Raw genomic sequence first — 12,275 nt, 5'->3', positions numbered from 1 at the left:
ACTAGGGGCGCTAGTTGGAGCAAGTCAGTGATATATCCCAACCCTAACTCAGTGTGTATTGATAGGACTGGTGTAGATTGTGGAGCACCCAATAAAGACCTAAGAAAGTGATTTTCTGCTGTCTGTAGTTTGCCACAGTGAGAGTAACCCCACAATGGAGCTCCATAGGAGGCTATAGATAAACATTTGGTTTTGTAAACCTTCAATAATGCCTCCATCGGTCGAGACCCAAGACGCTTAGCAAAACTCAAAAGTGCGGAGGTGGTCACAGCTAGAGATTTCGCATCCACCTGTGGGGTCCATGAACCCTTCTCTTCAAATATCACACCCTTCTTTGTTATATAGGTGGGCTTTTGAAGCATATTGGATGAGGTGCAACTCTATCCACGAAGCCCATATCCACTTTTTTGAAATATCTGGACAGCTGAGGGCCATAGCTCCGGTGGCCATAAAAGTCTGGACCTGAGATACAGGTACTATATGTCTTATGTAAGCATGGGCGCAAAATCCGTTCCACTCGCGGATTTTGCGGCAAATTCGCAATCCGCGAACTCCCGCGAATTTGCCGAAAATCCGCGAATCCGCGAGCGGAACGGATCTGGGGGGCAAAAGTTCAAGCTTTAAGCTTGTAACTATTTTAGAATGGCGCCGGCAAGCTGCCAGCGTCATTCTAAAATAGTTACTAAGTTAGCTTCAACAGGAAGCACTAATAGAAGCAGGTGCTCGAGTTTAACTGAATTCGAGCACCTGCTTTATTTTATCTATCAGTGCTTCCTGATGAAGCTAACTTAGTAACTATTTTAGAATGGCGCTGGCAGCTTGCCGGCGCCATTCTAAAATAAAACAGGAGAGGGGCAGAGGGCAGAAGGGCACAACGACGAGTGTGGCAGAGGGCAGAAGGGCACAAAAACGAGTGGGGCAGAGGGCAGAATGGCACAAAAACGAGTGGGGCAGAGGGCAGAAGGGCACAAAAACGCGTGAGGCAGAGGGCAGAATGGCACAAAAACGAGTGGGGCAGAGGGCAGAAGGGCACAACAACGAGCGGTCTCACAAAAAAAAACCCCGCAAACACGCAAAGCGCCCCGCGAACACGCAAATCGCCCCGCGAACACGCCCCCCAAAAAAATCTGCAAATTCGCACAAATTCGCGAATTTTGCGGATCACGAATTTGCAAATCCACGAATTGTGAATTCGCAAAATTCGCCCATGCTTAGTCTTATGTATGTTTTCTTGATCAGAAACATAATGGCTGAGGAAACACTATATTGAACACTAGAATCAATGTTGTTCTATTTGCAGTTCAACCTATGAGGCTATGATCTCTGGTTGTCGTTTTATTTTCGCTGGCCTAAAGAATCAAGTGATATTATAAGAAAGGCTGTCATGGTAGAAAAAAATCTTTTTAATAAATAAAAAACTGTTTTGGAGCTACAAAGTAATAATAGAGAAGTTAGAGAGGCATGACTGGATATTAATTTCTACTGTGTTACCCGTGGTTATGTATTATATCTTCTAGGGAGGACGTTGTGTACCCCCACATTGAGAGGCAGCAGTGAGGTTTACCCGTGAAGGAAATTGTTATTGTGAAAGGAGAGATATACCATCCTCCAGTCTATTCAGTATCTGGTGGGTAATACCCTGGATAACACATCTGTATGCTGAGTGTGTATGCAATGTTTTGAGCCAGCCTGTTGGATAAGTGGCATGAACTAGTATGGATAGCACCAATTGAGGAACCAAGACTGTAATATAGGAAATGTTTATTCTTAGGTTTTTAATTAAAAGAAAAGTTGTTCCTTTTTTAATTAATGCAATACATAGTGATAAGCAAATATGAGTTGAATGTAATGTTAGAAACTAACTTTTGTGTACAAATATCTCAAACACATTTTTGTTATATTACTGTTTTTTTAGATGAATGATTTGGAAGATTTGTAATAAGCATTTGTTAGCCTGAAGAAGGTGGTGAACAACATGATACCACTGAAACGCGTTGCTTCCTTGAGAAAGCACTCAAACAACACCTGGCTTGAATAGAGCAGTTTGTGGTTCAAGTAAGTATTGAAAATAACATCTGGTTTATATAAGAGGAAAGGAATGCCATTGACACATAAAACGGGGAACATCATTATTTAACTCTATGCTATGCTGATATGCAGCTGGTTCTTGTTTGTTGGCTTTTTAAATATAAGGTCCTCCCTTTGCTATAGGAATGAAATGTTTTTAAACTGCAATTGTATTGATGTGATATTTGTGTTGTTTTTAACATATTTTATGGTATCTGTTTAATAAAAAATAAAAAAGACAGGATATTTTGATATTATACTCTCGGTTTCTATTTGGTGCTGGTGAGTGTCTTATGAGTGAATGTGAGTTGGTTTTGCTGTATGCTTTATAAGGAGCCCAAAGGGATCTTTTTGTTTGACATAAGTGCCCATGTTGGGTAGTGCCAGCCGACACCATGACCGAGGCAAGTATAATTTTGCTAACGCCACCCTACAACACGTTTTGCTTCAGATAAGACCCCTCACAATGCCTTCCAGTGATCGAAAGGAGGGCGCTGGTAAATATATTAGGAGGTTAGCAAAGTAATAGAGTAGGCGCAGCAGCATCACTATTTTAAAAGCTCCACCAGACCTACAACTGAGAAGTTAAGTGTTTTCCAAAAGTCAATTTGGGATTTTAAAGCTGTGACTGCTCTGGATAGAGTACCACCCAGGAGATCCCGATCATTGTGATATATGTGTATACCCAAATATCAAAACACCACCGGGTACCATGTCACCAAAGTCCCATCCACCACCTTGTGAGGGCATCTTTCCCAGGGGTAAACAGGAATAGACAAGATTTACCCCAGTTCACACCCAGTCCGGACAGTGAAGCAAATAATTTCAGCGTGTCCAGAATGATCTGCGAAATTGCAATATATCATCCGCATACAACGAGACAGCATGCAGTTCGTCCCCGAGACGTATCCCCCAATGTGTTGCTGACTGATGCAGCCCTATTGCTAGTGGCTCTATAGCCAAGGGAAAAATCAATGGGGAAAGGGGACATCCCTGCCTAGATCCTCTCCCTATCAATATGGGCCAAGAAAACAGAGCTCCCAGACGAACCCGAACCGCGGGTGACCCATATAATAATTTGATTAAACTCAGAAAATATGGCCCAAATCCAAAGCGTCGCAGCACTTCAAACATATATGGCCACTCAACCGTATCGAACGCTTTTTCTAGGTTCAATTTGCTGGCAGCCTGCTGTTGGCCAATCCATTGCAACACTGCGCATCACCCAAAAAAGCCAGCGGATATTGAGAGATGTGCTTCGGGCTGGCACAAAGCCGTTCTGGTCCTGATGGACCAAATATGTAGTGACGGGTGCCAATCTGCCTACCAGAACACCTGCTGGTATTTTATAATCTCCATCTAGCAACGCTAGGGGCCAATAAGCACTTGTGTGCATGGGATCTCTACCCGTACTAGGAAGTGTGATCAAGGTGGCTTCTGTCATAGAGGCCGGGGGGAAGTACATTCTAGTGCTTCCGTTTATACCTTAAGTAATTGCAGGCTTAAAAGGTCAGCATATGTTAAAAAAGAATTGTGAGGAAGACCATCAGGGCAAGGCACCTTGCTAGATGGCAAAGCACGCATCATACCTCTTACCTCCTCCAGTGTAAGTGGGGCATCCAGTTCTGTACGCTGCTCGGGCGTAAGGATAGGGAAGGAGAGGCCATCCAGGAAATCATAGATCTCTGTCTCAAGAACTCTCAAGGCAGATCTATATAGTTGCATAATATGTGTGGTCAATTCACTATGTTTTGCATGTTGAGTATATTTGAGCCCCTCCCAAAGACCGGAAAGCGGTGATGGGTTCTACCGATTGTTTCTGTTAGACCAGCCAGGTTAGAAGAAGCCCTGGTCGATCAGCTTTAGCATGTGCAGACAGTGAATGTGCTGCAACATTTAGACATTGCTGCCGTTCTAAGAGTTCTGCGTGTTTCCTATGCACCTCTAACAAGAGGGCAGTGTATGGACCCTCTAGAATTGCTTGAAATTCTAGTGCCAACCACTCTCTTTCCACTGAGAGTAGATCCAACTGTATCTGCTTTCGCAGCCCGCAACCCAATCCCAGACACTTCCCTCGAAGCGTAACTTTCATGGCCACCTACTCCACCATAGAGGACAAAGCAGACCCGGTGTTGTGTATAGAGTAATTTCCTATAGCTTCCCCCATTGAATCTCGGAAGACTGGATCTTCAAGCATTGCTGTCTGTAACCACCATGTAGGGACGCTAGGGATCCCACTGTCCCACGCCAGTGTGACATGGTGTGGGTTGTGATCGGAGTGCGTACGTCATCAATAGTCTGAACCTATTATGTAGGGAAGTTCTGACATGTAAATCATGAGGCACTAAATAAAAGGAATATACCCTCACACCTTCCCAGTGTGGTCGGCCACCAGGAGTCGTTCCAGGCTGAGGGGGTGGATCCGAGGATGAGGACCTCCGTCTTGTCTGAGTTCAGCTTCAGACCGCTGCTCCTCATCCAGGCGGCGACGGCCTTCATTCCTTCGTGGAGGTTGGTTTTGGCCGTGTGTGGGTCCTTGGTGAGGGAGAGGATGAGCGGGGTGTCGTCGGCGTAGGAGATGATGTTGCGGTCGTGGTGGCGGGCCACTCGTGCAAGGGGGGCCATGTAGAAATTGAACAGCGTTGGGCTGAGGGATGAGCCCTGGGGGACGTCGTAGATGATGTCGGTGGCTTCGATCGGAAGGGTGGGAGGCGGACGCTCTGGGTTCTGCTGGTGAGGAAGGACGAGGTCCAGTAAAGGGCCTTCTCTTGGATTCCGGCTTCTAGGAGGCGTGTCTTTAGAGTGCAATGGCAGACCGTGTCGAAGGCGGCTGACAGGTCCAGGAGGATGAGGGCTGATGATTCGCCGTTGTCTAGTTGGCGCCTGATGTAGTCTGTGGCGGCGATGAGCGCAGTCTCTGTGCTGTGGTTTTGTCTGAATCCGGACTGGGACGGGTCCAGGATGTTGTTGTCTTCTAAGTGGTGGGTTTGTTGCATGTTGACGATTTTCTCGATGACTTTGGCCGGGAATGGGCGCAGGGAGATGGGCCGGAAATTCTTGAGTTCCTTGGGGTCTGCTTTGGGCTTCTTGAGGAGGGTGTTGATTTCGGCGTGTTTCCAGCTTTCCGGGAATGTCGCTGTTTCGAAGGAGATGTGGATGGAGTTCATGACCTTGCGTCTCGTCGTGTCATGGTTGATGTTGGACCAGAAGGTCAGGCGGTTGGTGCTGGTGGTGTTCACAGGGGAGGTGTAGTCTGGCGTAGTTGGGGCGGTCGTGGTGTTGAAGCTTTCGTGGATGTCAGCGATCTTGCGGTGGAAGAAGATGGCAAGTGAGTCGCACAGCTCTTGTGAGGGCGGGTTGTCGTTCGCGTTGGCCCTGGGGTCGGAGAGTTCCTTTACGATGCTGAAGAGCTTTTTGCTGTTGTGTGCATTGTTATACAAGCGCTCTTTGAAGGAGGATCTCTTGGCTAATCTGATGAGGTGGTGATGTCAGCGGGTGGCTTCCTTGTGGGCAGCGTGGTTGTCCAGTGTGCGTTCATGGAGCCATGTCTTCTCTAGTTTTCGGCATGCGCGTTTGAAGGCCTGGAGCTCGTTGGTGAACCGGGTGACTCTCTTGTTGGTGTGGCTGTTTGAGGGTCTCTAGAGCGGGCGAGGGTGTTGGCGCAGTCGTCGATCCACTGTCTGAGGTTTTGGGCTGCTGCGTCTGTGTTGATGGGGTCGGTGGGTGGGTTCTTGGCGAGGGAGGTGATCAGCTGGTCTTCGGTGACTTTGCTCCAGTAGCTGCGAGGCAGCTGTTGTTGCGGTGGTGCGTGGTTGGTTTCTTGAATGTGAAGTGAATGCAGTGGTGGTCGGTCCAGTGGAGTTCGGTGGTGTGATTGAAGGCAACATGGGAGCCTGTGGAGAAGATGGGGTCAAGCCTGTGTCCGGCGGCGTGGGTGGGTGTGGTGACGAGTTGTCTGAGGCCATGCCTTTGAGCCTATGACTGTGAGTGATTTTCCTCCCTGACACCAGTCTGAAAGTTGGGATGATCAACAGATTGGTGTTAGATGATCTTAAGCTTCGGGAGGGAACGTAGCCCTTAAAGCCAGTTCGAAGGTATTGAGGGCTTAGGGAGTGAAAGGCCCTGAAGGTGATGATAAGGACCTTAAACAGAACACGTTTGTGAATTGGCAGCCAGTGCAAGATATCTAGTGCCGCAGAAGCAGATGATCTACTGGGCTACTTCAGTACCAGCAGTGCAGTCACATGCTGGACAATCTGGAGCTTGTGCATAACTCTCTGTTGGTTCCTGCATATAGGCTGTTACAATAGTCCAGCCTAGATGTAATAAGAGCAATGGCAACAGTTTGCCTGGCTGAGAAGAGAATCAAGTCGAAGAAATTCCTTAGACTTTTTATGATGTGGAAGCATGTACCAGCAACTGCCAGGGTTTGCTGTTTAAATGATAGGGTGGTGTCAAATTTTATTCCTAAATTCCTAGCTACGTTTATTGTATTAGGGGGAGGAGTGGCATTTTCTGGCCACCAAAGTTTAAACGCGAAAAGGTTTTGTTGGCCAAATGGCAGGATTTCCGAGTTACACCTCAGATGATTGTTATTCATCCATTTGAAGGTTGCTGTGAGGCATTTGCAGAGATTTTCTTCTGCCTGGATAGTATCATTTTCCAGGACAAGGATCAGCTGCATATCGTCCGCATATGAAATGTTGTTTATATTAAAGGACGATATTAGCCTGATCAGAGGGGACATATATGCATTGAAAAGGGTCGGGCTAAGGCTCGATCCTTGAGGTAACCCTGATATGAGTGTTTTTTCTTGAGAATTATATTGTCCTAGCGTGATCAATTGGCGTTGATCTTGCAGAAAGTTCTTTTTCCACTCTAGGACACTGCCAGATATGCCAGATGATGTGAGACGGTCTAAAAGAATTACATGTAAGACAGTGTCAAAGGCCGCTGACAGGTCTAATAGCACCAGGACTACTTTCTTTCCCTGATCCAGGGCTACTCTTAAGGTTTTCGTTGTATACAGTAAGGCGGATTCTGTCGAGTGTTGGGCTCTAAAACCTGATTAATTAGAGTGCAATGCATTTGTTTCCCTAGGAATGTAGTGAGTTTGACTATTAACACATTTTGCAGTCAGCTTGCACAGACTAGTTAGGAGCGAGATGGGAAGTAGATTAGAGAGTCGTAGAATCGGCCAGTTGTTTTCTTTGGAGTTGTTATACTGCAGCAAGTATCCATTGCATTGGGATCTTGGCTGTGAGAAGCGAGGAGTTTATGATATTATTGATAACAGGGTTCACAATATCAATGAGGGCGTGTAGTAGGGTAGGGGGCAGGGATCGAAAGGGGAACCCAATTTGATGGACAGGATTGCCAGACATGATTCCTCCATCGTAATAGGCTGGAAAGTTGCCATACAAGCTCTGTCTGTGCCTGCAGAAATGTCCTTATTTATAGCGGAGAGAGTAGGAGGGGGTAAGTCTTTTAAGGGTGTGAAAACTTTTTCTTCAAAAAAATCTGCTATATTATAACAGAGGCTCTGAGAGCGAGAAATCTCTTGAAGTGAACTATTAGGATTTGTAAATAGATTAACTATTTTAAAGATCTCTTTCTGTTTGTTTTTGGTGGTTTTAATAGCCTCAGTATACATTTTTTTTGAGGTTTTGATCAAGGCATGATATTTTCTGCGTGCAATTTTGTAGATATTAAGCTCGTTTTTATTGTAATTCCAGCACCATCTGCATTCTAACGCCTTAACGTGGCCTTGCAGTTCTTTTAGTGATTGTGAAAACCATGGAGCAGAGGGTTTCTTTTTAGATGGCCTGTAAAGTGAGATCGTGGGTGTTCGAAGCGGAAGTTAGTAAAAACGAGTCCGCTAATTGTGTATTCAGTGGCTAGATACTTCATATATGACAGCCAAAGAGGGAGACTCACGTGAGCAGGCAGACACAAATGTAAACTGACAAAGAGAAAACACTCAGATAATGCTCTAAAATCTGTTCACCCAGCATAACAATATTCTTCCTAAAGGCTCAAAGGAGGGCAAGCCAATCAGACCAGAATACATTGTAGAGGAGCCAACCCCTTTATTTAACTCACACATACACCTGGAGGGAACCAACCCCTTAATTTAGTCTGTCATCCTCCCTCCAATTTAGGGGACCTCTGTTTGACACACCTCCTGCATCTGCTGTAATCTCTATGACTTGGATGGGCTGTAATAGGTGTAACCGGCAATAGGTGTTGATAGCATACCTGTGGTTCTCCATCAGAAATGTGGAAGAGTAATCTACATAATGCATCTTCAGGCAGGACATCCTCAGAGTGAAACATGTATTTCAGCTGAGAGGACATCATCAGCCAAACGTGGCTAAACCATGTCTACCTGTTCATCACAAGAAATGGATAGATATACCCTCCATCAAGCAATGGAATTATATTGACGGTGCATATAGAGAAACAACAAGGCATCCATTAGTAACACAGTTGAGTCTGGTACGGTTGATAAAACAAACTAGAGAGAAACATCCTCTTTGGATTCAACCTTGAAATGCAGTTGCAATTTTGTGAACAGAACACTGGAATTTCTACCTAATAATTCTCACAGCAAAGGAAATTTTGAGCTCTCCTAAATACAGTTGTAGGATAAAAAGTATTACCCTACTGCATGCTTGGGTACTGTTGATCCAGCGAAAGGCCAGGATGAACATTTCACTAACAACAAGTCTTTCAAATGGGCCCATATACATATTCAATTTTCCTGGCTGTTGGGGGGTGGAGCCAACTGCGCTGGAACATGGCCGTTTACTAAGTGCACTCCTCCGGCCGTAAACACAATCCTACAGATATCCTGCACATACGGAGCCTGAAACGTCTCCAAACGTTGAGGACCCATCTCCTGACCTGGGTAGCCTCCTAATCACCTACCTGCGGACCCTCGAACCACTCCACAATGTACAGAACTTGGCCAGCGGCCGAGTCCTGAGCAGCGGACTTTCATGCGGACGGGCCCATGATGCAGAGCACTCACACCGGCGAGGGCTGCACCGCCTTGCCGCATGGTGGGAGCCTGCAGAGCGGTTTGGCCAAGGCCTGAACCGGGAGGTCTGCTGAGGATTGCTGTCTGTGGTGGCCCATTGACTGCCGTGTGCGGACCCCGGCGGGTGAGTGAGCACCCTGGGCCAGTGTGGGGCCAGTGAACACTTTTCCAGTGCTTCATCTCTCCTGGTCGGCAGGTGACAGATGGCGACTCATAGGCGGAAAATCTCCCGCCAGCCACAGAACGAAGAGGGCATGCACTGTGACCGAGGTGGGAAGTGCCACTGAGACCTGTACGCCGGAGTAGTGCCCCCCCCAGGGACTTGCACCATTGACGCTCCACTGCAGGGAGGCGAGTGACGGCCTGGTCTCTTGCGGTGCTGGCCTGCCACAACAGATCGCCTTTGTGCCACGGGTGGGCCTTTGCAGGGAATACCGGGCCCTCGGTGGGGTCAGTACGGGCTAGGACTGCGGTTAGAAGTGCAGGGTCCACAGGCTCTTCACGACCTCACTGCTGGAGCGCGATAGAGTCCATTAATATCTTCTATCTCCTAACACCCTAAAACAGCATTGCCTCACTGAGAATTCCGAGCAGGGCCGCTGCTGATGCACCACGGTCTACCTCAACATGGGCAAGCCTGACAGAAACCAGCCCAAGCTAACGTTTGATAACTCCAAAAAATCGGCGAATCAGGGCCAAGTGGACCAGTCACAACCGCCACAGGCAGGGTCATCGGCGAGTGATGCCACAGCCGGAGACATACATACCATGTTCACGACGATTCAGGCCGCTCTCACAAATATAGACGGTAAACTGGACTCTCTCACCTACAGCGTGGACCGCATGGCGGAGCGTCTGGACCAGCATATGGAGCGGATCGACATGACATAGCATCACATATCTGAAGCTGAAGATTCTCAGACACAAATGGAGAACAGACAGGGTAAGATGGACAAACAATTATCAGCGCTCATGGCTAGGGCCGAGGATGCTGAGGCGAGATCACGCCGAAATAACATCCGCCTGGTGGGTGTGTCGCAGGCAACGTATACAGGCCCCATGGAAAAGTATGTGGAAACCCTGCTTATAACTTTGCTGGGTCCAAGAAACCTTCTCAGAAGTCTTCATCATTGAGAGGGCATACAGGTCCCTGGCTCCACCACTGCCGACGTGGGCAAAACCGAGACCAATAATAGCAAAGCTTCTAAATTACAGGGACAGAGATGCGGCCCTGCGCAAGGCCAGAAAACTGGGCAACCTTCGCCCAGAGGAAGCCCGGAGGAACAGGTGACCACTTCAGACGTAGAATAACTGGAAAACCACCCATGCATCGAGAATCAGCTCTGAAACACATCCAATCACAATAACTGAGCAGAAAAATGTGACAAAACTGCAAATAACTCGGAATTGTGCTCAACGAGCACATGGGACTAATACAAGAGGCGTAGGCTCTGCGTGAGATGGCTGCGACACCACTTGAGCCGGTGCAATGACGAGAAATCCAGTTGAGGACAGTCAACACACGTGCCCGATGGACACAGGAAAGTGGACCTTCTGTGCTAGGTGTTACAGCTTCATAGTCCTATGGGGTAATGTCAATACTGCGTAACACAAGTGGTTTCCTGCCCATGGAACTAGAGGTATCTCCTGATATTAGGGGGCTCTTTCGTTGACTCCGTTGTGCCTTATTCTTTAGCCTTTATGGGGCGGTCACCCATGTGATTTCGATTACGGGGCGATCAGGGCGGCGGCTCCTGCCCACTTGTGTACCGAGGGACCATGTTGGGGAAGGTTCCTTTTTTTGGGATTGTCTCCGCTGTACAAGGGACAGTGGTGTGGGAGGAGGGAGGGGGGACTGTATTATGAAAAACTGGTAAGAGATTGCACAGAAACTCAAGTTTTATGCACATAGGGAACATACCATGAGCAACTTGCAAGGCCTCACAAAAACAACTGACACTAATGGGTAACAACCCGAAGCACATCAGACCGCTAGCATTTCTAACCTGGAATGTAAGGGGCCTCCACAACCCACAGAAAATCAGAAAGGTTATGGCATACCTGGATCATCACAAGATAGATGTAGCTTTCCTAGAGGAGACACACCTTACTTCAGGCACAGAGGGGAGGGTGGGTCCCAGATGGGCAGGGTATCGCATGGCGTCCTCCTACTCAAATTATGCCAGAGGAGTAATGCTCCTCATTAGACGCGGCACCCCCTTTACACTTCTCAAAGCTATCAAGGATGATCAGGGACGCTATGTTCTTGTACAGGGCAACTTAGGGGGTACGGTGCTGACAGTAGTCACCGCATAAGGCCCCAATGCTGATGATCTTATGTTCTACGCACACATCTGGGCCAAACTACGTGAACTTCCATCCACTGCTATTATTTCGGGGGCAATTTTAACACATGTCTTGACCCGGCTCTCGACAGATCCACCGGAAATGACCGGTATGGAAAGCAATCACCCAAAGTATTAAGAGACGGTATGGCAGACTACGCAATGCTTGACTTTTGGCGACATAGACACCTGGGCATAGGGATGGCACTTGCACGTCCTCGGCACATAACAGATGGGCTAGAATAGACTTTTGGCTGGCCACACTTGACGTCAGCACATGGACCACACAGATAGTGCACATGCCCAGGACACTATCAGACCACGCACCTGTCTGCTTGATGCTCGCCATCCCCACACTCACCCCACAACAGTTTACCTGGCATCTCAAATCAAATGCCCTACTGGATCAGGTCTATTTTATTGAACTACATCAGGCCATTGAGGAGTTTTGGGAGGCCTTCAAGGTCACAATCAAAGGCCACAACATAGGTAAACAAGCGGGCATCCTGAAGGATATCCAGCAGCAACTCTCACTGGTGGAACGAGTTATCCATCAACTCGAAGAAGCATTTGTAACCATGCAAAATCCCAAAATATTAGCGGACATCCGACAAAAGATTGACATATATAACGAACGGGCAGAGGATGAGCTCAAATACATTTAGTGCAGATATACAGTAAAAATTATGGGTAGGTGGGTGCCCGGGTAGGGCATTATCACACAGAATTCTCCCCACACACACAACATCCTACGTCACGCTGACCATTATTACACATGGTTAACTGGTATATGACACGCCAACGATCTTAGATAGTTTCAC

This window comes from Lissotriton vulgaris, unplaced genomic scaffold (genome assembly GCF_964263255.1).
Source record: "Lissotriton vulgaris unplaced genomic scaffold, aLisVul1.2 SCAFFOLD_901, whole genome shotgun sequence".
Lineage (NCBI taxonomy): Eukaryota > Metazoa > Chordata > Amphibia > Caudata > Salamandridae > Lissotriton > Lissotriton vulgaris.
This window is presented reverse-complemented; position numbering follows the sequence as displayed.